Source organism: Heterodontus francisci, chromosome 11 (genome assembly GCF_036365525.1).
Source record: "Heterodontus francisci isolate sHetFra1 chromosome 11, sHetFra1.hap1, whole genome shotgun sequence".
NCBI classification, from domain to species: domain Eukaryota; kingdom Metazoa; phylum Chordata; class Chondrichthyes; order Heterodontiformes; family Heterodontidae; genus Heterodontus; species Heterodontus francisci.
Genome location: NC_090381.1, coordinates 72,127,786 through 72,155,630, shown reverse-complemented (window position 1 = coordinate 72,155,630; position 27,845 = coordinate 72,127,786). Strand labels below are relative to the sequence as shown.

Sequence of the window (27,845 nt, the reverse complement as noted above, 5' to 3'; positions counted from 1 at the left end):
AGCTGAGACAATTGATGAGACCAGCAGCCAGAAGCGTGGTGGATTGTCAAAGCAACAGCTTTGAATTAAAACCAATTCCTTTTTGTTGCCTTTATACATGTTTTTCTTGTCCCTTTGATTCTCCTTTTTATCTACCTGTTAAGTATCGCTGCTAACAGCATACATTCTACGCAGGGTTTCTTCTCCAACTATTTCCTCAAAAACAGCTCTGGGCAAGTCGATATTTTTGTGTGCTGGAAACCAGGTGAACAATTTTGCTAAGAAATGTTAGGCCTGTATCAGAACTTTCATAAAATGGGAGGTTGTAAGAAGGGAATTTCTCTGCTTAGATCAGGTAAATGCTTGCCCAAACCCAATTGCTCTCAAGTAAACAAATATTTATTTAACTTGTATACAGTATTATTTGTCCATTTAAATAATAAAGCTGCTTAGCATATTAGTATTTAAACAGCTATTGTTTACAGAAGAAAATATCCCATTCTTGAGCTTACCACCAGATTCCAGCATACACAACAACTGAATAAACCATTTTTTCTTATTTAATAAACATGCTGGCTAAATTTCCCCTTCCTGTTGTTCATAAACTAGAGTGCAAGGTCTAACTTGTTGCCAAGTACCAACATGTTATTTTCCACAATGCACAAAGCATGCAATTTTTAATTCCAGGCTGTAGAAATAAACAGACGCCATACTATTTTCACAAAATGTGTGGTCCACTTAAAAAATACCAACTTCCTGGAGCTTATTTTCAATTAAAAGATAAATTTATTGAAATATATTGACATTTCATGACATATGTCTTCACTTAGACGAAAGACTGGTTTGTCTAGTTTTCTGAATTTTGAGGTCCAAATCATTCATTACATCATAGTAAGACTCCTCCGTATTCACAATGCTAGCTTTCGACTACTGAAGTAAAAAGCTAAGAAAAGGAATCAAACACTTGACATGATGTAGTAGTGTCATTTATACTGCTGTACTGAGGGAAAATGTGGGCCCCGTCTGTCATTCTTTCAATGGCAAATAATACTTATTTAAAAACAATTTATTGTTTGAATATTGCTCCTTATTTCCAGATGTCACATGAAATGCATTTATATAACAAAAAAGTCTTTTGAAAATTGATCCTTTCACTTGAATGCTCTTGTCTCCAAGCTCCTATGGATTTATTCATCCTTACACTTTATCTTAGTTGTGGTGCTTAAATATTTGGTTTGAGACATATTGTAACTTCATCCATTCACTCATGACACAATCTCAAAGTTATGGAAAAGAAATAAAACAGCTTTAAACACTTCAGTGTTCTCCTATTATAAAACAGCATCCTGATTTGGTAAGAAATAGCCCGTTAAGGGTAAAGGATAACAATCCATTACATGTCCATTCTATCTGACTCCTTGGTGATTATCATACCTAGTTATAGCATGAAATCAAGAAAAGTAGAGTAAGATTATAGACTCATTTGTCACTGCTATTCTTACAATGTTTCTGTTAGTTACAGGTATTGCATTGCCATTTTAATAGTTCACTTAATATTTTAGATGGTGCATGCATTGGCAAGCCAGGGTACTTGTAGCTAAGATAACATATTCATATCAAGTAGAACAGCTGGGAGACGTAACTCAATAAGTTGCAGTGTGGTCTGGGTCATATTTTACTTGTGTGGCATTTCAATGTCTACTTTGAGTCTACTGTAGGTCCCCAAACCATGTAAAAGTTTAAGTTTTTTCATAATTTCAACCCTTTTGTCCAAGCAAGCTTAAAACAGTTTGAACTAAGTACCTCCTGGATAGCAGATGCCTATAGAGAACAGTTTATACAAAAAGCTTATTTTCACTTGAGAAATATTTCGCAGCTGTGGAATGTTCTGAATGGAGAGCACAAACCATAAAAAGATCATCTTCCAATGAAGAATCATTAATTTTGGCTACACAAATTTTTCTGTAAAGAAAAACCATGTTGTCATCCATGAGGAGATAGCACATAGGGATTCAGTTTCTAAATTACAACATTCTCCAAAATACCATGTATCATAGTCAACAAAAAGAAAACAGAACTTGAGCAGCTTAGCCGATTAAAGCAGTGAGTAGCTGAACACTGTAGGCTAGGATGGTCCCCAATCTGTACATAATTAGTTCACTTCAACCAGGGAAGTATTAGAAATACTCAAATTGGTCACAACAGTCAGTAAAGGGGAAATCCCATTTAGCTCCAGTTCACTATCCAATGATGCCTGCTTGAAGTGCATCCAATATGAACTTCTATGAGGGCAGCCTTGGGCTCAGCTGTGATGACCATATGGCTACATACCCCATTAACACACACTCGGGATGATTCATGCCTTCGCTGCCTGGAATGGCAACTTGGCATAGTGGATCGTTCTCCCCCTGTAGAGCTCATCTAATTTTCATCCCATTGATTTCAGTTTACCACATAAATGGTTAAAGTGAAAATTACTCTCACTACCTTGGCTCACATATGAAGAGTGACTACTGGGCTAGGTGGAGAATGGTAATAATTGTGAAACTGTATAGAGGAGGAGAGAGGGGTAACTGGTAGAAAATAAAAACCCTGTTAAAAAAGGGGAACTAAAATCCCCTTGCCCCTAAATCAAAAGAATGATCAGAGATGGCCTTATCTGTGATTGATATGATGAGAGGTCATGTGAGTTGGTGAGGTTGAGGGATTGGGTGTGAATATGGTTAAGGAAGTTTATATGGAAGGAGAAATTTAGGGATGATAGGAGGGCAGTAAACTCAAAGGAGAGAGAGGATGATGAGTTGTGATAGAAGTTGAATTCAATGAAGATGAAAAGTTGTTCAGTGCAGAGGTTGACAAAGGCAAGGACTGAAACTTAGCATGGTGCTTGGGTGGATGGAAGAGAACAAGGATTTTAAATGAGAGGTGAGAGGACTAGATGGAAAGGACAATAAACAAGGCACAGATGCTTTATTGCTAATAATAGACCAACATAATAAAGCATTAATCGATACTGTTACATCAATGTGCTATGTTGAATGATAATTTTCTTTAATTCACTGACTGGAGATCTGAATTTATATATTTTTTAGAAGAACATATAAAAAAAGATGACTTTGCCAGCAACTTAGGATGATCACCTAATTTGCAACACTGTATCCCTGAAAACTTTCAAATCTTGCCTGTTGATTGACCAACTTTGCATACTCCAGCTACAATCAGAAATCCCGTTGGAGGAAATCATTCACATCACTGTCTCCAAGAGACCTACCGAACCAGTCATCTACCTCTTCAAACTAAAAGCCTCAGGACCACCGAATTCAGATAGAAGCCAGCCGAATCACCAAATTCCACTGACTGTACACCCCATTTTTCTATGGACTCTAACTCAACCAATATAACTTTCCCCACTCTGTAACCTATTTGTGTGTGTGTAAACCTCTAGTGTGTGTGTGTGTGTGTGAGTGAAAGTTGGCACATTGTTCATTATTTTTATTAGTTCGGTTTCGGTACAATAAAGTTAACCTCTTTCTTCGTTTAACTCAAGAAAACCTGTCCAATGGGTTCATGTTATGATCAAAGCAAGTAAGTAATCAAACACCTACTGAATGGGCCACTGCATCTACTTTAAGAAAGATTTAAACCTGTTGTGGTCAAACAAGGAGAGGGAAAAGAGGGAAGCAATTCAACCCCTCCTCACTTGACTGTAACAGAAATTTGCAGGCTTGTCTTGGATCAAACCCAAAGACACATGGGAAATTGAAAGCGGGAAACCAAATTGATCCCTAACAATAATTTAAAAACTTCAATATAGGTTTACTTGTGGTTTCAGTGCTAGAGTACTAAGATGTCCACATTTGAGGCCTATACTTTCTTAGAACAGAGTGAAGTAACTAGGGCCAGGTTTAAAGCCCTATCTGTTGAAGAGTTGAGGAATGTAGTTGGGCAGTTAGACATTACTATCCGTCCAAAAGCTAGGAAGCCTGAAATCCTAAAACTTGTGGCCAACCATTTTAAAATTGACACTGAAGAACCGGAGACAGTCATAGAATCTGAAACAAACAAAGTAACGTTAACACAGGTACAACTAGAACAGAGGAGACTAGAATTAGAATTTCAGGAAAGGGAGAAAAAAGAGAAATCCAGGAAAGGGAAAAAGAAAGAGCTTTCCAAAAGAGAAGAAGGAAAGGGAGTTGAGATGGCTTGAACTAACTAGGGGAAGATCCAATACAACCAGTGAAGGGACCGCCAGTGAGGGGGTTACCCCTAGCTCAGAACCGGGTGCTGAGCTCTTAAAGTTCTCCCAGTTGATATGAAATTTCAATGAGGGAATGTGGAAGCATTTTTCATCTCTTTTGAAAAACTTGCAAAATAGTTGAAGTGGCCAGTAGACAGCTGGACATTGTTATTTCAAAGCAAACTAACAGGAAAAGCCCATGAGGTTTATTCACTGTTGCCTGGTGGGAGCACATCAGGTTATGAAATGACTAAAAATGCTAGCCTGAGTGCATACAAGCTAGTATCGGAGGCTTACCCCCAAAAGTTCTGATATCTCCAAAAGCAGAAGGAACAAACTTACATCAAGTTTGAAAAGATTAAGCAACTTGCTTTTGACCAATGGATATGAACATTTAAGATAGAGTCCCCTATGAAAAACTCAGAGAGGTGATCCTCCTTCAGGAGTTCAAAAACTCACTTCCCCTTTCCATAAGAAACCACGTGGAGGAACAAAAGGTTCCAAGAGCCAGGCAGGCAGCAATCCTGGCTGATGATTATACACTTATTCAGAAGCCCTTTTCCAAAAAGGAAACCCTTCCATAGTCACCTCCCAAAAGCTGAAAATGATAGAAGGTGGGAGGGTGATATGAGGATGAACAGCCATGAGCGAGAAGGGAGACCTGGAAACACAGGGGACCCTCCTCAGGCCAAAAAGGAAGGTGCTGAGAACAGGAGTGATGCCCGAAAGCCTGTTTGTTTCCATTGTAACAAGGCAGGTCATCTTCGAGCTGACTGCTGGAACGTACGGGCAAAACCCATCGGTTAAGTCAGGGTACACCAGACCAGTGCAGGAAAAGGGGCCCTGATGGAAAGCACAGCAGACTAGGCTGTGGCTTTAACTGCGGCAGTAAAACCCAATAAACTACCACTGAGAGTGTGGGAAAACTTAAGAAAATCCCTGAGAGTTAGCAGGATTTTGTGTCCAGACGAAAAGTGACCCCATACCCCTCGAGTGAGGTGAGTAAGCCCATAGTCATACCAATCCCTTCTGCTGGGAAAAGGCGTGACCTTTCCCCCAGAGAGTGCATTAAATGCTAGAGTGCTAGTAAATGGTATCGGAGGAAAGTATATGCCCATACCTTTATACCGGGTGCACGTGGAGTGCGACCTTGTTTCTGGATTGGTAACTGTGAGGATTATCCCGAGTTTACCTGTGGACGGAGTTGACGTGGGTACTAATCTGGCCGGGACGAAGGTGGTAGCTTCCCAAGTGGTTTTAGAAAGACCGAAAGATGTCAGGGAGACAGAACAGTTACGGAAAAAGTCCCTGGCATTTTTCCTGACTGTGTGGTGACCTGGTTCATGGCCAAACAAGCTTCGTCAGAGGAGGCTGAACTGGCACTGTAGACAGATGACCCTACTCTCTGGTTATTGTCAGGAAAACCCTACATGCCAAATGGGACACATTAATTTCATTGGTTGGAAACTTACATTAGACTTTTAATGGAAAAAATCCTACAAGATAACTTTTAAATAAAACTAACAGCCAAGATGGCCACTGCAATTTACATTTGAAACACCAGGAGATTGGACTGGAGACAAAGAGTCTAACTGAAGCCCTGCCAGAACAATGGCTTGCCTTAAGTGCTTAAAATATCTAGAATGGCTTTATCAGCATGGCCGTCAAGGCCATTCCCACCCATTGACTTTGAAAGAGCCAACCCCCTCCAAGTGCAGATGGACACCCTGGGACATGTAGCACCTTGAAATTCATTTGAAGATTTCAGATAAAACCTCATTGGAAACAAAGAGGAGTGATAGAACAATGTGACTGCTGGCTCATCTCTAAGGAATCTAAAGTTTCGTGGCACAGACAGCAGACAGACAGTAACTGAGGATATAGCAGCGAAGTCAGCAGCTGCTTCCCACCAGAAAATATCAAGAAAATAACCTGCGGCAACTGGGGAACCCCTCCAAGCCTACAGACTGCTACAGCCAGCAACCTGGGGAGGAGAATCAACAACCAATTCTGCCTTCAGGAGCCCTGAGCAAAGCAAGCCAACCACAGTGCATTTGGACCAGTGAGGTCTTCAAGATTACAGCTTCAACCAAGGACTACTGGACCTACAGACTGTATTTAAGTTCCATTTATTCTGGACTTTAATCCAACCATCAAATCTATTTCCCTCTGTAATTGATTTGTGTGTGCGTGACTCTCGTCTGAATGTGTGTGTGAATGTGTAGCGTATTTTTAGTATTTTAAATCAGGTTAGAGTGTTAAGTGTAATAAGTTTACCTCTTTCTTGTTTAAACTCAAGAAAACCTGTCTGATTTGTTCTTTGCAATCACATTAGAGGAGTGAGGTAAAACACTCACTGAGGTGATCAAGATAACTACTGTTTTTAAAAAAATGAATAAACCCTGTTGCAGTCAAACAAGACAAGGGTCAAGATGGGAGCCTGGGACCCCCCTCATCACCAGACCTTCTTTGGGAAGTTAGAGGACCCAAAGGATGGTTTAAACAGGTCTTCCTTGGTCAAGGCTCAGCAAGCTGATGCAGGGTTAAAAAAGTTAGCACAGACTGCCCAAACTGAAGCTGAAGCAGAGGCAGTTCCAGAGTACTACTATTTAAAGGATGAGGTGCTGATGAGGAAGGGGAGACCTCCTCACCAACCTGCAGATGAAGAGTGGACAGTGGTTCACCAGATAATGGTGCCGCTGTGATACTGTAGGGAAATATTGAGAATAGCCCATGAGATTCCAATGGCTGGACATGTCAGTATCAGAAAAACCCAAGCCCACATCAGACAGCATTTTCACTGGCCACAACTCCACAAGGATGTGGTGGCGTTCTGTAAGACTTGCCTCACGTGCCAGGTTGTGGGGAAGCCTCAACCTGCAGTAAAACCTGCACCCCTAATTCACATACCAGCTTTTGGGGAACCATTCAGCAGAGTGCTGGTAGATTGTATGGGACCCCTGCCGAAATCGAAAGGGAGCTACCAGTATCTTCTCAACATTATGGATGCGGCTACCCGATTTTCGGAGGCTATCCCTCGAACAACTATTTCTGCCAAGGTAGTGGTGGAGGGGCTAACCCAATTCTTCACCCAATATGGGCTGCCTGTTGAAATCCAGTCAGATCAGGGCACAAATTTTATGTCCAGTATTTTTCAAAAGGTCATGGATAATCTGGGCATATCCCTGCTAAAGCCAACCACCCACAGTCACAAGGGGCTTTAGAGAGGTACCACCAGACTCTAAAGACAATGATCAGGACTGCTATGAGTACCCACATGACTGGGACAAAGGGCTGGGATTTCTTCTGTTTGCTACCAGAGACTTACCCAATGAGTCCCTGGCTTCAATCCCTTTGAATTAGTTTATGGACACGAGGTGCGAGGTCCTCTAAAACTAATCAGGGAGAGGTTTTTGGGACACAGGGATGAATCTTTCCTGTTAGACTACATCTTCATGAGAGCCTGTGCAGTGGCTCCAGACCACCTAAAAACCTCCCAGACTATGAAAAGTCAGCCAGATAAACATGCCCAAGCCGCAACATTTCAGCCCAGAGACTATGTGTTAGTGCTATTACCAATACAGGGAGAACCACTGAAAGCCTGGTTCAGTGACCCATACAAAGTAGTAAAGAGAATTAGCCAGGAGAACTAAATAATTGACATCCCAGATCGTAGGAAAAAGCAAAGGCTGTGCTACATCAATATGTATCACTGTCGGGAAGGGGACAAACACGCATAGGTCTGTCAGGCAGTCAGGAATGAGGAGGGTAAAAGGGACAGGGAAGATGAGTTAGAAGGAGGCCTGAAGGATCCCCAACTCGAACCCCCGACTGTCCGGTTAGCTAACAATGAAATGTTAGGGAAATTAGACACCGTACTCTCCTATTTAAATGCAGAACAAGGCTCCTTGCACTGTTTAAAGGGATCTGCAGGGACATAACAAGGTGCACAACACTAATCCTACATGATGTGGATGTAGGAGAGACCCCCTCCCATAAAACAAAATCCCTATCTCCTAGGTTCCAGGAAACTGACCCAGGTTTGGGAGGAAATTCAGACTGAAGACCTAGAAGATTTGAATTCCAGAGGGAGACACAGAAAAGCTTATAAGCCAAAGGAAAACCCGAAGCCCAAAAAGGGTTTTGTGGCAGATTTGGAGGCTGGTGATGGTGGTGGTGACTGCAAGTCAAGTATCCTAACTGAGGAGGAATTGTGGGCCAGGCTGGATGAGCTGGAACAATAGGAAGAGATGCAGGACGAAACTGATCGGTGGTCTCAAGCTGCAAGAAAAAAAATTCCACCACTGGGATAAAGTACAAAGTGACTATAAAGCACTTCAAGGAAGGCTTAAAATTTTGCCTGACAAAGTGTCTTATGATGTTATGGTGCCATTTGGCCCACATGCATTTATGCCAGGACTGCTAATCCACACAAATGAAGTCACCATTTTACGAGGTGACAATTGCTTTGCAAATTGCTCTGCAAAGCAAGTTGTTGGCCTGGTGGAGCACAGGAAAAAACATGTACAAAAGGCACTGGATTTTCTTTACAAAGTTATGAACAACTTTGAATCCAGGGTTGAGTTGACTGATGTAGAGAAACTTGAAAAGGAAGGTATTGTAGAAATAAAGAAGGAAATTCTGTGTATGCTGGAGCACAAGCTGATTGAACCCAGTCAGAGCAGTTGGAGTTCCCCAGTTGTGCTCATGCACACTCCAGATAAAAATAAACTGAACCAGAGTATGGCTATGACACCGAGACTGATGAGTGTATCTGTACAGTTTCCTTTTAATTTGTGACCTCATCATGAAATGTTCCTGTCATCACATTTTATTTTGCATGGTGGGGAGGTGTTACGCTAATGTGCTTTGTTGAATGATAATTTTCTTTGATCCACTGACTGGAGATCTGAATTTATGGGCTGGATTTTAAGAGCCCAGCGGCGAGCTCAGAAAATGACACACCAAAGAGCCTCTGCAATCTCCTGCATGGCAGCTCATTTAAATAGCTGAGGCGGCCCACTTGCCCCCCAATCTCGTGGAGGGGTGGGCTGCCCATCCCCGGCAATTGCGTCTGCAGCCTGAGCGCAGGTGCTGGCGCCCTTTTTAAAGGGCAGCCAGCCCTGTAGGCACATTTAAATTTTTAAAGAAGTAACCTCCCCAAAATTAAATAAATAAATTTATAACTGCACCAAGCTTGAGATTCAACCCTTCCCAGCATCCCCTACACGCATTATATTTATTTGACACTGTCCCCTCCCCTCCTCCCGCGCTGAGAAACTCACCTCCTCCCCCAGTGTGGCGCTGCCTTTCCCCGGACGGGGATATGAAGGCACAGTAGTGCCAGCCGCCGCGCCGAAGATTGTGACGGGTCCTCAAGATCACAGGTAAGCCTATTTAAATGTGTTAATGCTATTGATTTGAATATGTTAATTGTGGTTCTATTGCCCAGTGGTGGGTAGGGGGGAGGGGGGGAGGGGAGGGGGTGGGCGCCACAGAGTCTCACCACCACCAGGAGGATCTGGCCGGGCCCTCCCTGCGTCGACGTCCGTGGTGGGCCTCATCCAGAGCGATCTTGATGCTACCCCCGCCACAGAACTCCATGCTTGGGGGAGAACAATATCAAGCCCTATATTTTTTTTAAAGACATTCAAAAAAGATGGCTTTTCTAGCAGCTTAGGATGGTCACTGTGAGGAGGGAGACGAAATGTCTGCTAATTCCCCAGCAAGAACCATGACCCAGGAAGTTTAAAGAAACTGTTTTTTCCTCTTTCTCTGAAGGAATACTGCTAACTGCTATGTTTGAATCACTGAGTGACTGTCATGTGACAAGTCCCTCCCCACCTGTGGTTTTATGCTGGGTGTTTTCTCTGCAGCATAGGAGAAGCAACTGAATTCTGACACATGCGGACCCAAATGAGGCTCTCTCTCCATTCCAACTTGAAAGCTTTCAAATCCTGCCTGTTGACTGACCCCTTTTGCATACTCTGGCTACAATCAAAAACCCCATTGGAGGAAATCATCCACATCACTGTCTCCAAGAGACCTACTGAACCAATCATCTATCTCTTCAAACTAAAAACCTCAGGACCACCGAATTCAGCTAGAAGTCAGCCAAATCACCAAACACCACAGACTATATACCCCCTTCTCTACGGACTTTAACTTAACCAATCTACCTTTCCCCACTCTTTAACCTATTTGTGTGTGTGTGTTTAGACCTCTAGTTTGTGTGTGTGTATGAGAGGAGGATTTTGAGAGGGGTAGAGGAAGTGAGAGACCTTGGAGTGCATGTTCACAGGTCCCTGAAGGTGGCAGGACAGGTAGATAAAATGGTGAAGAAGGCATATGGAATGCTTTCTTTTGTTGGCCGAGGTACAGAATACAAAAGCAGAGATGTAATGCTGAAACTGTATAAAATGCTTGTTAGGCCATAGCTGGAGTATTGTGTACAGTTCTGGTCACCACATTACAGGAAGGACATAATTGCTCTGAAGAGAGTGTAGAGGAGATTTACAAGAATGTTGCCAGCGCTTGAAAATTGCAGCTATGAGGAAAGATTGGATAGGCTAGGGTTGTTTTCCTTGGAACAGAGGAGGCTGAGGGGTGACTTAACTGAGGCGTACAAAATCATGAGGAGCCTAGATAAAGTAGACAGGAAGGACCTGTTTCCCCTAGCGGAGAGGTCAATTACCAGGGGGCACAGATTTAAGATGATTGGTAGAAGAATTAGAGGGGACATGAGGAAAAACTTTTTCACCCAAAGGGTGGTGGGTGTCTGGAATTCACTGCCCGGATCGGTGGTGGAAGCAAAAGGTACCTGGACCTGCACCTGAAGGGCTGTAACCTGCAAGGCTACGGACCAGGTGCTGGAAGATGGAATTAGATTGGGCGGCTAGTTTACTCAGCCAGCGCAGACACGATGGGCTGAATGGCCTCTTTCTCTGCCGTAATTTTTCTATGGTTTCTATGGTGTGAGTAAAAATTGGCGCGTTGTTTATTATTTTTATTGGTTCAGTTTAGGTACCATAAAGTTAACCTCTTTCTTTGTTAAACTCAAGAAAACCTATCCGATTAGTGCTCATTATGATCATAGCAAGTAAGTAATCAAACACCTACTCAATTGGCCAGTACATCCACTTTAAGAAAGAATTAAACCTGTTGTGGTCAAACAAGGAGAGGGAAAAGAGGGCAGTCCTTCGACCCCTCGTCACAGACTGTAACAATACCAATGTGACTTTCTTTATTTCTGAGATTACCAGTTATCAAATCTACAAGTGGACCAATCATAATCTACAGTCAATCATTCACAGCTTAGAACTGAATTACAAGGGTAGAAATCCCTGCCAATGAAATTGCTTATGCCAAAAGCAACTGATGAGTGAGGGCAAGAAAATCAAGTTAAAAAATCTTTAGCTCCTTGTCCATTGTGGGTTGCATGAAAAGTTTCCTTATCTAGTTGTCCACTGGGTGTGCTCTCTCACACAGACAGGCAAATTTTACTTGAATTAGATCTTCAAAATTTTCAAGGATTGTCCTGTAAGGGAGAAGGATGTACGTCAGTGAGTGTGGTACAATGTGTTTGGGTAATGTGGCTGTCATAGTTGAACAGCTAGCAGTGTGTGCAAGCTGTGAGATGTGAGTGTGAGGTTTGCAGAACGTCTGAGTGTACAAGGGTGAGGTGAGGCTATGTATGTTAGGTATGTGTCGTGCTTGACAGAGACTGTTGGTAGGTGAGTGATGGAGGTATGATAAATGGAGCCGTGTGTGAGCCTGGTGATTCATTTATAAGGCTATAGCATGTGAAGATGCATTCACTGACCTTGACCATTTATGCAAGGTCAAGATCCTGGGGGTTAGACTGCTAGCATTGATTGCAAGGGTTATCTAGCCCCACTGCCTTTTTACTGTCTGTCTGGAGGGCCTCCTGAGAAAAGCGGACGTCTCTCCCCCTGACCACCTCATGCACCAAGGCCTCTAGTGCTGTATCTGAGAACCATGGAGCACGCTCTGTGGTGTATTGTGCCATTTCCTTCTTTTTTCTGTTCCGAGACTCTTCTGTAATCACTTCCAGCACCTGCCAATCCTGGACAATATTTATCCCTCAATCAGCATTACAAAAACAGATTATCTGGTCATTATCACATTGCTGTTTGTGGAAAATTGCTGTGCACAAATTGGCTGCCATGTTTCCTGCATTAGAATAGTGACTACACTTCAGCAGACTTCATGGGCTGTAAAGTGCTGTGGGATGACATGAGGTCATGAAAGGCTCTCCATAAGTGCAAGTCTTTTTTTCTGCTGCAGCCAAAATGTACCTCGCCTTCAAGGAGGTGCAGGCTGACTTTAAGTAGTGTAGGCTAGCTTTAAGTGGTGTTAGCCTCACATGAACTTGGGCCCCCCCGTGCAGACACTCATTAGCGCGCGTAGCGCCAGGCTGCATGCCACTGTAATTTAAATTAGGCGGCAGCACAAAGTTTGTCTTGCATGGCTACAAAGGGGCATGGTTAAATCATGCATCGCGATTCCGTCATCTGTTTTCCTCCCTAATCCAGTTTTTGCCTCCATATGTGGGAATTGTGGGTTGAATTTGTGCTGCTGCTCAATATGACCATATATGGTACGTGGTCAAAGAGCTGTAAGGTTTTTTGAGTGTATTGCATGAGGTGTAGTCACAGATATGGAGCAAATAATTTATGGCATTCATATTTTGGACAGCAACCTACTATAGGAAACCCTTGGATTAACTTAGCCTGGAAGTTTTGCTGGGGTCTGCCATTTGCAGTTAAGTCCTCTTTGTGTTGCAGATAACATTCAATTTGGCTGCTATCTGCTGCCTAATATTTTGTACAACATTTATTGTAAGGAAGTTCTGGAGTGCTGTGTCCTCAATTCATGAAAATTCATGGTTTTTATTATTTATTCTCAGGTGTGGGTGTCACTGGTGAGGTCAGAGTTTGTAGAGCATATCTAGTTGCCCTTGAGAAGGCAGTGGTGGGCTTGCTACTTGAACTGCTGCAGTCCTAGTGTTAAAGGTACTTCCAAAATGTTGCTTTGTAGCAGTTTTGCATAAATGAGTGGCTTACTAGGCCACTTCAAATTCTGGTGGCAGATTGGTAACATAGAATTAATTTAGAAAGCATAGGCTAAACTTTTTTACTTTGACAAGGTGAAGACACAATCTTGCCACTGATGGTGACAAATGCTGTTTTAAATTGTGGAGTAAGTTGGTGCTGAACACAAACGTTTTAAATTTATACAAATGTTGGGTTTCAAGACTTTGTGAAACCAAAATCATCATTATGTAGGAAGGAGCTATTGCTAGTAACAGGACTTTACAGTACAACGGAAATATAAAACAGGATCATCTCTAAACACTATTTGGTGGGCGAGTACGAGATATTGAAATATCTAGGAGTCTACAGTCTGTTGTACTTGCAGCATAACTAGCTGTTCAAATGAGGGCCTAATTTGAAGTACATGACCCCAGTGACAAGCCATTCACCCTTGTGATAAAGCTTGAAATCATTCTATCAATTAATGGATGACAAACCATTCACCATCATTGAATTAAAGCTGGGGGATGTAGAGGTAGGTTAGTTTTATCATCATGATCACAGTACAAACAAGTAGCATCAGGCAGGAGAGTAACCTTTCACCTCCTAATGATGGTTTAGATGGATATTTCAGAACTCACTTGTTACCAAAGAGGCAGAGGGAGTAAGGTTTCATCATTCATTTTTACCAATTGGCATCTCAGTAATGAACACCCAGTACCAGTGGAAGTGAATATAATGAAGCTGTGCTTGGCTCCCTTGAACTGAATATCCACAAAGTTCTTACCTTTTAAAAGAGGCTTCATGAAAAAGTGTTTGGTCAGTTTTGTTTTGTTTGGAGAAGGGGAAGAACCATGAATGAATTCCATCCCAATGGCATTATTTTCAAATAATCCAACAGGACATTTCAGCTTAAATTAAGTCAGCACATCTTGTGTTCTTAAACAAATGAAACAAAAACATTTGTTAACCACTTTTCGTGGAGACAGTACTCGTTGAAATTGATTAAGGATAAAGCAGCAAAAAACATATTTAAAGACTCAAATCTCTGCATTCCACACAAGTGTTTATAAAATCTGTTTGGGTTGGCTCCAGTATATTTAGTCTTACAAATAATATTTCTTAGCGTTTTGCTTGATGTCTTGAATACATCTCCCCACTCCCTTTACCCCAGTATTGGCCCGAGCTGTCTCTCTAAATCTCTCTGTCTCTCTTCCATCCTCTCCATCTTTAAAAAATTTCTCAAAAGTTACACCCGTCAACATGGTTTCAGGCCTTGCTTTTCTAGCTCAGCATCTATTTCCTTTGCTCATTTATGAAGTGCCCCAAAATGTTTATTTTATCTCAGCCATGCCCTTGAGAGGGAAAGGATGGTCACAGTTGAGATGAATGATGGCGGAGCAAGGGAATAGGGGATTATAAGTGTGGAATTGGCAGTTTTAAGGGGAAGATGGGACACTAATGAGGTAGTAGGAAGCGAGAGGGGCAGGGGAAGTAGTTGTGATACGATGGGAGAGAATGGGTGGGGGAAACATGAGCGATTAGAGGGGATAGGAAGAAAGGGAATCACTGAGGCCACATTTTCCCTCCAATCTTCAACCCAAACTGCCTGCATCTATTGTTGGCTCCTTTCCTTGCCACAACATGCGACACCATCTACCTTCTTCTTTCCTTTCAGGTGGGAGATAAGAAAAAGAGAGAAAAGCAAAAGAATACAGTGACAAGAAAAGAGTTGAGAGAGAAGCAGAAGAGAAGAGGAGATACTGATATGTAGACATCAAAGCCAGCTAAGAGAGTGATCACATTCTCTGAATTAGTATGTACATTGTCATGAGAGATTGACTAATAATAGATTTAAAATCTTAAAACTGTGCGCACTTCCTGTCACTTTTTATCATTATAAAGTCATATGCTGGCATTAGCAACTGTAATTACACACCACCAGCCAGCACTGGCTGGAGGCCATAATTGTGATAAATTTACATGGGCAGTTTCCATTGTATATGTTAATGTGGGAATTTATATAATGGAAATATAAAAAGGAATGGAAATATATGACTTTAAAATGGGGATGATACTTATACACTCACTGATCAAATTACCCCTTGCTCTCAAACTTTACCTGATGATGGTCTTGATTGCCCATAATATTAGTGGCTAGCTTTTTCTAACTATTGAGAAATTAAGGTATGAGTCCAGAAGCTAATGCCCAATGCGCAGGACACCCTTAAGGCAAGGCAAATCCAGAACTTGTAGGCCATTATCTGGTCATTTAGCTCTTTACTATTTGTTGGGCCTTGTTGTGTACAACAGATTATATAATAATTTATCTCATTGCTCATTGCAGGGGTGGCACCTCTAACTACTTCATTGACTCTGAAGTTCTTTGGAATATCTTGAGGATGGGGTAGATACTATATAAATGCAAGATCTCTTTCTTATTATAGTGCCCACCTTTGAAAGTAATCATTACTGGCAACACGTCTGATGCATTAAAAATGTTGTTTTAATTTATGAAAGTCACGAGTCTAAAAGGGAGAGGGACATAATTTTGCTCATGCTCTCTCTCTCTGCCCCCCCATTCCTCCACCTTCCTTTTCATACATTCTATCCATTTGAACCATGCCCATTAAATTGTTAATGGAATTGTAAGTATTGGCAATGCTGAACTGTTGACTGTGTATAGATGCAAAAATACAGGGGGAGGGTGAAATTGGTCTTTGTCAGTTGTGTGAAACAAGCTCATAATGAATTGGCAGCCAGTTTTGCATCACGCCACACCTTTGACTTCACTAGAAAAGAAAATGTGACACAATGGAAAATGGGCATGCCTACTCACAATTTTCTGCGACTGGTAAAGACTAATTTGATCCCCATTGTTTCTTAAAAAGACCAGACACAGGGGCCTTGAATCTTTGAAGGGGCTCAAAAAAACAGTTTGGTAACCTCTGCTGTAGGACGTGGGGAACTAAGAAAGAAAGGCTTGCATTTATATTGCACCATTCATGGCCATAGGATGTCCCAAAGCATTTTGCATCCAATAGGATAGCTACAAGGGTAGGTTGAAAGAGAGGAGTAAGACCAATGAAGAAATCCCCAAATTGTAACAACTGTCATAAAGGTTTTATTAAATTAATTTGTAAGAAGTTCTGACTTCATTTTTAAGATGCAGTGGGAGAAATTTGTTCGCATAGTGCCACTTCAAGCTATGCTACTCTCCTCATTAATATCATTGAAGAAACCCACACGAGCTGTGCAGGTAGTGGCCGGCAATGTTGTCTGCCCCCAGAAAATTGGCATAGCTTGCATAGCGCTGCCTGAAATGACACTACGCAAACTTATTCTTCCACTATGGACTCTTCAAGAAAAAATGGTCGACAAAATAGTTTTTTCGATTAAAAAGTCATATGCAGTATTGACACACTTGGCACTCATTGGGCAGAATCTTATGAGACCCGCAGAGGCGGGGCTGCAGGAGGGACTAGGAGAGAAAACCGAAAGGTCACAGTCCGGTCGGCGGGCCAACGCATTCCCACTTCCGGGCAATCTTGCTGGAGATGGGTGATCAACGGAAGCAGTTACCCTCCCAGCAGTGGCAGGTAGCTTATTTGTAGCAATTAACTGGGGCCAGATTGGGGGCGCTGCCGGGATCTTATGAGCCTTCTTCTTTGATAAAGCCCGGTAAGTCCCTGGAGGAAGTCTCCCAGTGGCAGCCCCCCACCCCTCCACAATGATGGCCTGGCAGTTATGGCCTTAAATAATTTTAATAATTTCATATATCCTCCATTTTCTTTTTTAGAGATACAGCACTGAAACAGGCCCTTCGGCCCACCGAGTCTGTGCCGAACATCAACCACCCATTTATACTAATCCTACACTAATCCCATATTCCCAACAAACATCCCCACCTATCCCTATATTTCCCTACCACCTACCTATACTGGTGACAATTTATAATGGCCAATTTACCTATCAACCTGCAAGTCTTTTGGCTTGTGGGAGGAAACCGGAGCACCCGGAGAAAACCCACGCAGACACAGGGAGAACTTGCAAACTCCACACAGGCAGTACCCGGAATCGAACCCGGGTCCCTGGAGCTGTGAGGCTGCGGTGCTAACCACTGCGCCACTGTGCCGCCCCTTAAGTGCCCTCGTGTTTTCCTGCCTGCCACAGGACCGCCCACCTCTCGCGATGGGGCTGCTGGAAGGACATCACTACAGGCCCTCCCATTTGGTCAGCTAGGTGCCCGTTGACGGCACTCCCAGAGGTGGCTTCTTAATTGGCCACCTCCAGTAAGGTCACACAGGCAGGGAGCCAGGCATCACTTTTTTCCCCCAAAAATATACTTTATTCATAAAAATCTGTAAAAATACATTACAACATAGTTCAAAACAGCACCAAGTTGGCATTCCAAAAAATGCAAAGGAAATCAGTTTTCTTCAATACAGCAGTAAATTGCCTCACAGCCCTTCCATTCCATTTTACATGCCATGTACATTTTGCAGCAAACCCATATTTGGTGTATACAACCTGGGTCCAGCCCCTCAGTTCACTTTGGTGGGGGGACCTTACACAGTGGTCTTTCCTCACTGAGCTTCTGCAGCGGCTGCCCCAAGCTTTAGTGCATCCCTCAACACGTAGTCCTGGACCTTGGAATGTGCCAGTCTGCAACAGACGGTAATGGACAACTCTGCGCTGGAAGACCAGCAAGTTCCGGGCAGACCAAAGAGCATCTTTCACCGAATTGATGGTCCTCCAGCAGCAGTTGATGTTTATCTCGGTGTGCGTCCCTGAAAATAGCCCATACTGCACAGACTCCTGTGTTACAGAGCTGCTTGGGATGAACCTCGACAAAAACCACTGCACCTCTTTCCACACCTGCTTTGCAGAGACACATTCCAGAAGGAGGTGGGCACCTGGAAGGCAGCATGTGGAGGGGGTGAGACTCAGGGCGTTCAGGAAGGATCTGATGGTGAGGGCCCTTCTCACCACCAGCCAAGCTACATCTTCGTACTTGTTTGAAAGTTCTGGTGATGAGACATTCTGACAAATGACTTTTGTAGTCTGCTGGGGGACCATCCGACAGGATCCACCATCTCCTTTCCCTGTAGGGCCTTGAGGACATTCCGTGTAGACCACTGCCTGATGGATTGATGGTCAAAGGAGTTTTACGCAGAACCTTTTCCACGAAGGATAGGTGGTATGGCATGGTCCAACTGGATGGAGCGTTCCATGGCAATGTGACCAGACCCATCCTTCACAACACCGGGGACAGATTGAACCTCAGCACATAGTGACACTTGGTATTTGCATACTGGGGCTCTAGGCACATCTTGATGCAGCCATATGCAAAGGTGGTCATCAGGATGAGGGCGATGTTGGGTACATTATTCCCGCCCTTATCCAGAGGTTTGAACATCGTGTCCCTCCGGACCCGATCCATTTTAGATCTCCAAATAAAGCAGAAAATGGCTTGGGTGACTGCCACGGCGCAGGAGTAGGTATGGGCCAGACCTGCACCACATACAGCAACAACGTGAGCGCCTCGCACCTGATGACCAGGTTCTTACCCACAATGGAGAGAGATCGCTGCCCCCACAGCTCAGTTTACAGTGTACCCTGGCTACTCACTCCTTCCAGGTTTTGGCGCATGCCCCGGCCCTTCTGAACCATATCCCCAGCACCTTCAGGTAGTCTGACCTGATGGTGAAGGGAACAAGGGATCGGTCGGCTCAGTTCCCAAAGAACATGGCCTCACTCTTGCCGTGGTTAACTTTGGCTCCCGAGGCCAGTTCAAATTGGTCGCAGATGCTCAACAGTCTGCGAACGGACAGCGGATTCAAGCAGAAAACGACGACATCGTCCACGTACAGGGAGACTTGACCTGAGTGCCTCCACTGTCTGGGATTGTCACCCCTCTTATGCCCACATCCTTCCTAATGGACTCAGCAAAAGGTTCGATACAGCAAACAAACAAGACAGAGAAGAGAGGACAGCCCTGTCTGACTCCAGATTGGATCGGGAAACTTTCTGATTCCCACTCATTGATTGAGACTGCGCTACTGATGTTTGTGTAGAGCAGTTGGTGTGCGATATCCTGTCAAAAGCCTTCTCCTGGTCCAAGCCAATGAGGCAGGTGTCCACCCTCCTGTCCCCTACATAGGCAATCGTATCCCTGACTATCAGAGATCTTCCTGCCAGGTACAGTACAGGTCTGGTCGGGGTGAATCACCAACTCCAGAGCAGACTTGAACCGACTGGCGATGACTTTGAACAGAATCTTGAAGTCAACATTAAGCAGTGAGATGGGTCGCCAATTTCTGATTTCCGCCCGCTCCCCCTTCCGCTTGTACATAAGGTTGATGATGCCTTTCCTCATGGATTCTGACATGCTGCCGGCCAGAAACATACTCTCGTACACTTCCAGCAGGTCTGGGCAGATCCAGTCCCACAGAGCCGAATACAACTAAACCGGTAAGCTGTCGCTTCCTGGAGTTTTACTTGTCTCGAAGGACCTGACGGCGTTTGCCAGCTCATCCAGATTAGCAATCTGTCCAGTGTCTCCCGCATGCTGTCATCTAAGACCTCTGTGATAGATGACTGGAAGGACTGGGTGGCCGCGCTGTCCGTGGGCTTCACATTGTACAGCCCAGCATAAAAGGATTTGCTGATCCTTAGTCAGACATCACCAACGGGGTTAGGGCGTGCTTTTAGTTCTGACCTTAGAAAATCCTCAAAGGCGGCAAGATTCTGCCCATTGCGTCACTTCCATAAAATGTCAACCGCCAAACAAGTAAAGGTTTATTAAAATAAAAGCAAAATACTGCGGATGCTGGAAATCTGAAACAAAAACAAGAAATGCTGGATTCACTCAGCAGGTCTGGCAGCATCTGTGGAAAGAGAAGCAGAGTTAACGTTTCGGGTCAGTGACCCTTCTTCGGGTCACTGACCCGAAACGTTAACTCTGCTTCTCTTTCCACAGATGCTGCCAGACCTGCTGAGTGAATCCAGCATTTCTTGTTTTTGTTAAAGGTTTATTAAACATAGTCTGTTGGAAACAGTGTACCTTTAAGCTTTTACTGTAAGTCAAATTACATCACAACAAGGATGTTTCCTTCCAGTGTTTACACCTGGGTTTTTGCTTATTGCAATATATTAAAAGCTAAGTATAATAAGAGCATAGGGGAACTGACGAGAAGGCCAAAGTCTACATCTTTCCCAGTAAGTAATCTCAGCTGTTTTACTTCTAAGATAACCTCATTACTGTACAGAATTTGAAAATAGTGTGGAGAAAACTGAAAGGGGACCCTTAGATGAAAGAGCAGATTTATCATGCAGTGATTCTGTCATCACTAATATAAGTGTGAAACACATGGAATCAGATAGTATCAGCAAGAGGTTTGCAGGACATAGACAGATTTCATCATCGAAACTTCTGGGGAAAGTTGAATATTAAATGAGAATACAGAATTTCAAAAGCTAAACGGGGTACAAAACTGAATTAGAAGTAAAGCTAATTTAAGATAAGTTTGTAGTTTTGATCAAGTTAATACAAAGGAGTCTGTGAAATGGTAGTTTTGTTTCATGACCTTGAGTATCTGTATGTTATCTGTAGATGTGGTTCAAGTGTTTCCTGATATACAGCACCAGATACAAAAATTTTATCTCACCCAATCATTTTAGAAAGCGATCCGGGGAGGTTTACCATTTGATTCATCTGGAAGGAGAATAATCAGATGGTGAGTTAGTACAGGTTTATCTTGTGTTCTTCACGAAAGCAGCATTGGCAAAGCCAAGTGAGCAGAAAAGGCTGGCTACCCTGTGTCTGTTAATAGTGTGCATTATGGGAGTAATGGTGCAGAGGTATGCAGGATCAAGAAGAACCAAAAATGGAGGGATTTTCTTTTTTAAAACATGGTCTCTGCAGCAAGTTGTGAAATGGGAGGCACAGTGCCACAGTGGTTAGCACCGCAGCCTCACAGCTCCAGCGACTTGAGTTCGATTCTGGGTACTGCCTGTGCGGAGTTTGCAAGTTCTCCCTGTGACCGTGTGGGTTTTTGCCGGGTGCTCCGGTTTCCTCCCACAGCCAAAGACTTGCAGGTTGATAGGTAAATTGGCCATTATAAATTGCCCCTAGTATAGGTAGGTGGTAGGAGAATTGAGGGAAGGTGGGGATGTGAGAGGGTAATGGGATTAGTATAAAAGGGTGGTTGATGGTCAGCACAGACTAGGTGGGCCGAAGGGCCTGTTTCAGTACTGTATTTCTAAATAAATAAATCTGCACTGGGCAGAGTTGTGAAGAATGTTTTGATAACTGAAAGTAGATTAGTGGAATTGTTTTGTGCAAAAAATGTTTTCATATTGTGTCTTTGGATATTTTAATCACCTTATGGTGAAATATATATATTTACATTTAAACAAATAAATGTTACAAGGCAGAACTTAAAATCAGTGTGTAGGACAGTTCAGTTTAGCAGAGATAAAATGAATGTGTAATAAAGGAATTGTTCTTCTACAAATACAAAGTGTTACCTTTATTTAGTGTAACAAATTTACCTTGTTAAATCATGTGGTAATTTACCAGTAAATTTGGGACCCGTTGTCCTTGGTTCTGAATGATATTTGTCTGGGAATGGGTAGTGGACTTTTTTAAATTTTATGCTTGATTCTCCAGCTGCTATTTCAGATCAGCAAAGGATAGCTAGTGCCAACTACAAATTAACAATGGTCAGATATAAGAAAAACAGAGGTAAGATCTTAAGTTTGAAACATTTACAGCTTATGCGAAAGAACTATGTCAAAGCGTCATTTTTGGACCTCAGTTGGAAGCAGATGCACATGATTTGCTTGAGTTTGCATCACTGCTGTTTTTACATTTGTTGAGGTTTTCAGCATTAATTATCTCTAGGTCACAGCTTCCCCAAATGTCTAACAGAATTCAATTCCTAAGTGTCAGTTTGACTCCTGCCTCTGAAATAGAAGGTCATGGGTTCAAGTCCCACTCCAGGGACCTGAGCACATCATTTATGCTGACACTTCAGCACAATACTAAGGGAGTGATGCATTATCAGATGTTCTGTCTTCCGGATGAGACGTTATCTTGTCTGCCTGTTTAGGTGGACATAAACGACCACATGGCACTATTTGAAGAAGATGGTGTCAATTCACATAGCCTGCTATAAAAGGTTCTGCTACTCTTCAATAATAGTTCACTTAAAGGGACAATGCACAGCACCTCTCATCAAGGGTACCAGCATTCATATGGCAAAAACAGATCTTCAACTATTCACATTCAACAATGTCTTTTCTCCCTAAGAAAGAAAATGATGACATATAACTACCAATACGGAACCAAAGCTCAGGAGGCGCACCAAGACTGAAACTCCTGAGCATGCATTAAGCGGAAACTCTGCAAACAATAGGCAGACATACAGGAGAGGTGCCGGACACAGTGACGTTGGAGCTAAGGTCACAGCAGGGCAAGGCTTCAGCTTCAGGCTTCATGTGCTTTCATAAAGTATTGCAATGCCGTCACATTCAGCCACTTTTTTGTAATGATAAATGTCAGTGTGTGCACAATGGAACAAGATTTTCTGTGTTTCACATAATAAGGGGTGCAATTGAGGAAGAGTCCAATCATTCTAATAACTACTTAAGCAATTCCAGAAGTATAGCCACATCCAGTTCTGCAACTAATAGCTTCTTGGGTAGTCCCTCAGGATCAAGGATGACTTGCTTCCACTCTGGTACGATGGTTTCTGAGATGGCTGATAAGTCCAATACGTGATCTGCAGACTCTGCTACATGAGGAACAGGTGGTGCTTGAAGGGTCTGGTAGATAAGCTGTTTGGAGATTGTGCGCTTGCTCCAATGTCTCAATTTCGCCTCTGCATGTTCCCAACGAAATCCCTCGAAGTGTACAATACCTTGCTGAATGAGCTCTTTCCATCTAGGATGGTCACGAGCCAGGGACTCCCATGAGTTAACAAGGATGTTGATCTCTTCAGGGATGCTTTGAGGACATCACTAAAGCATTTCCACTGTCCTCCTGGGAGTCTCCTGTCGCGACCAAGTTCTGAGTCGAACAGCTGCTTCGGGAATCTGGTGTCAGGCATGCAAACGGCATGTCCTGCCCAGCGGATGATTAGCACCCCGATGCTGGGCAGGTTAGCTTGGGAGAGGACACTGCTGTGAACCGCCTTTCTTGCCACCAGATTTGGAGGATCTTGCTGAGGCACCTCTGGTGGCATTTCTCCAGTGCTTTGAGGTGCCTGCTGTAGGTTGTTCAGGTCTCCGAGGCATACAGGAGTGCAGAGATCACTGCTACACAGTAAACAATGATCTTAGGCTTGGGTTTGAGATTCAGATCCTCAAATACTCTCTTCCTCAGTCGGCCGAAGGCTGAGTTGGCACATTGTGCTTGCCTTCGCTGTGAGGAGGCTCCCAAGATATGGAAAATGGTCCACTTTGTTTTCTGATTCATCACTTCATACCACTTCATCATCAACTCTCTCATGGCATCTTACCTGCACAAGCACCAACACAAATGCACCCACTTGGAAGGAAGTATTTAATGAGTCAGAAGGGTTTTTGCTGGGTGAAGCACTGAGTGCCAATGAGCATAAGGACCTGAGAGTGACAGTGTGAAACAGACATTTTTCCACAGAAGAAATTTCATTTTATCTGCTGGCCCCGACCACTGCATCCCCCCCCTCCCCCCACAACGACCCCCACAGAAGATATAGAAGGTAGCCTTGCATGCCAATTAATCTACTCTGATACATGGCTTTGAGTCATAAGGACTGATTCTTGCATGAAACAATGGTCTTGACAGTTCCTGGGTATTGGCCCTATTTCTCAGGTTGCATTGTGAAGCATATGAATTACATGGCCCTCTTGAATAAAGCATCAGTGACTATGTTGATGAAATCCTTAGCAGTTGCTTGATTAATGTGGAAAAGGTCACCAGATGCTACTGTAAAGATACAAAAACAAACAAATTCAGAGGAGTGTTGACCATGACTGGTTCAGATAATGCTGTTCTTCTGCTGGAAGTGAGCTGCAGGGCTTTAGCCAGCACTTGACATATTACCCTAACAGCTTCCATAGAAAAGCCTAGCCGTCTGTGTAAAACAGACAGCTAATGATCCAATAGGGCAGGCAATGAGCACTGGAAATGCACTTCCCATTGTATCAGTGTTCCTCCAACATATGGCCCATGGGCCAGAACCTGGCCCACTGAAGGTTTCCATCCACCTGTCAATCTGCCCAAGGCTCAGCTCTGATTGACGGTAGCCCTTTATGTCAGGTGGAGGGGTAGGCGGGACCTGCAACTGAAGGGTGAGGAACCCCTGTTTGTGATTGGTCACTCTCTGTGACTGACAGGGGCTGCTTGGGCGGGCATAGCGCTGATTGGTGGAATGCAGCACAAGGGCCCTGGGATCGGTCGCCCCTGCTGCTTTTGTGCAGTTCAGTAAATACCCTGTATCCTGCATGCTGGGCAGGTTCCTGCCTCCACTCACCCCATCTTCTATAAAACAGGCATGGTTAAGTATCTGGTTGTGGGAATGGCTGCTGTGGGGATGGGGGAGCAGGTAGTGGGGAACACGGAGTACGGAGCAGGAAGCAGGTAGCGGGAAACACAGACTGGGGAGCACAAAGTGAGGGCGACACAGAGACAAAGAGATGGGGAGAGAGAGGGAGGGAGAGGGAAAGGAGAGAGGGGGAGGGAGGAGGAGGGGAGGGTCGAGGAAAGACAGTGGGGACGGGAACAGGCGGGGGGAAGAGGTAGGGGGAGAGGGAGGGGAGAGAGATCAAGATCTCTACTGACAGATAGACATCTATCCAGAATACTCCACATCACTACATCAAGTGTGCTGGCACAGATTGACTACTTATGCAAGTGAAAACAATGCCGGGTATGTTACTAAGACAGTGTTCAACATAGTGACGAGAAAGTAAGACAATAAATTAGTCTCCTCATTTAAGTCTTCTTCACAAAAAATACACAATTGTTGTTGTTTTGATTAATAGTAAGACAACTTTTTAATGCCTTTACCTTTACAAAATTTGCTCCCCTGCTCCTGTGTAGGACAAAAAATTGCAATGTGCACCCCCCTCACCTCCTCACCAAAGCAAAAAGGATGGACACCCCTTCTCTATAGGCATACCTGAAATTAAAACACACCCCAGTGTTTATGCTTAAGGACAGTGCAATTGGACTCTGCCATCAGTTTCTTTAGGTGCTCAGCAGCCAAACCAGTGATCTTTAAAGGGACCGCTCAAGACTGCCACCTGAAAGGTAAGTTTTACATTTTTTACTCATTGTGGCGTCAGGGGCAGATGGAACGCATCTCCTGGCTCTACATTAAATTCATGGATCACTGGAAAGCATCACTTGCTCCCTTCCCGGTTGCCTCCCCCACGCTCCTGAGAATCTCGGCAAGCATGTGAACCATAAGATCGCCTACCCCATTCCATGACCATCAAACTGCCTCTGGGGCTGTAAATGTTGGCCACAGCTCACCAATACTATCATAATGAATCCAGTGGCCCAATTTGCTGTTTCTAATTTATAGGTGCGAGCCAATTTCTCAGCTAGAGTTTGTGGTCTCAAAGTCTGAATGCTATTTGTGGCTTGATGCATAATGTCAAAGAATATAAAAAGGAGTAAGAACCATTGTTTACAAAGGTATAGCATGAGCACCGTCAGAAGTACCAGTTATTGACAGAGTCTCGTGACATCAATTATGTAACCAAAGAGATAACATTTTTTGTACTTAATGTAATTGCAAATCTCTTTCACAATCTTTCTTTATTTAAAAATTTTCAAATGCTTTGCTTAACCTGTCTTCCATTTCCTTGATCAGAAAATTGTCTTTTAATTGACTCTAAAGGGTAGGTTTTCTGCTTCGTAAAATAATCGAGTTGTGTTGTAAATGCAATAAGATTAATCTTTTATGTAAATTTTTAACATTGGATCTGTTTATGTTGAACCAGTTATTATTACATACACTTTGCTGGTAGCCCATTGTGTATAGAAAAGATAATTCATCCACTGATAAACTGTACTACAATTATACTTTAGTGCCTACTTGTTTCCTACACAAAACGGTCACATAAAATTCTGTTGCCTTACATTACTTAGATTTGCCTTCTAATAATTGAATTCATCTCAGTTTTATAAATTGTGTGGTGATATCTTATGACTATGATTAGAGAAAAATGAAATTGTAGTAATTATGCAGGGTTAATGCAAAAATATCTATTCCATATTCTTAATATGGCCTTAATCTCAACTTTCTCCAGAAAGGAAATGGTAAGAGTTTGCCTGAAACAAATTAACCATTGTTATTATCACATTCAAAGTTATGAGCATTAATAATTAAGCAATGATGAAGTCCAAAACATCCATTCTCTGGGAACATTACTGAACCAGTGTGAGTACAAGTCTGAATACAAGAACTGACTAAGCAATGAATTACAGAGTTAATTCGTTTTCAGTATTTTGCTTAGATTAACAGTTAGGCACAACAGCTAGATTCTTTCTGCTAAATTGTATTTTATGTTGCAATTAAAATTTTAAAGTGAATATTCTGATAATATCTATGATTGTTAGCCAATATTGGCCTAAATCATTATTAATTGAAATAATTTGAATTCAACATTATACAGGCTGCTTCAGTGGGTAAAACTATACCACATGGTGTAGCACTCACCTATATAGACCAGGGAGGTCCCTGCTTCATTCCCTGGCGATATTGACTTAACTGATCTCGGGAGCAGCAGCAAGCACAACATTTGGTGTCAAAGTTCCTTCAGTACGGAGTAAAAAAAAATCAGCCAGGATTCCTGATTCTCATTGTTATTCAGTAATCCCTGCTGGAAAGTTGTCATGTGTGGATGTCAGATGAAGACAGAATTGAATGCTACTGTGACACCCCCAGCAGTTGAAAAACCTTCTGACACTCATGACATTCTACATGAAGAACAGCCACAGCACAGCCAGCACCCTTGGAACCCAGCATGAGTCACTGCCTATGAAAGGAAGGAGAAAGACTGGGAGGGATTCTTTATTATTGCATTTTACAAAGTATTACATTGCAAATTGTCACTGCAGGTCAAACAAATCTCAATTCTTACAGCATTTGTTGTGGCAAAGAGCTTCTGTTTATTTACAAGGATAATAGGTTAATGTAATTTCATACCCTTGATAATTCCACAGGATTCTTATGATGATAACTAGGTTACATGCTTACACAAGATGATGTGTAACAAAACTTGTTTTTACAGCAGTTGAGACAGAACACAAATTGCTCCTGAATGACGAAATGTCAAACGGAAGAGCTGGCTAGCAGAGAGTCAAACAGTGGTTAGACAGGGATAACTGAATCCATGGGGGTTCGCAGACTCACATTCAGAATCACAGATTTATAACTGTTTTCAAGCATGAAAATACAAATTGGATGGTTTGTCTGCATCCTTTGCACAGGCTGTAAGTGCTGTTTACTTAACAGCGCTGTTTGTCATGCTCAAATTACTTGCCACATGCTGAGTGCGGCTGGGCTAATATA

At 43.0% G+C, this 27,845-nt stretch overlaps 1 long non-coding RNA gene across 1 annotated transcript; it reads right to left on the bottom strand.

The window, feature by feature from the left end:
* Positions 1 to 1,286: 1,286 nt before the first annotated feature.
* Positions 1,287 to 27,307, bottom strand: LOC137374898 (uncharacterized). Its single transcript, XR_010975915.1, has 4 exons — positions 26,991 to 27,307; positions 20,943 to 20,989; positions 14,060 to 14,211; positions 1,287 to 1,941 (listed from the first exon to the last, which is right to left on the bottom strand). It is a non-coding gene; the product is annotated as an uncharacterized lncRNA (long non-coding RNA).
* Between the last annotated feature and the right edge of the window lie 538 nt (positions 27,308 to 27,845).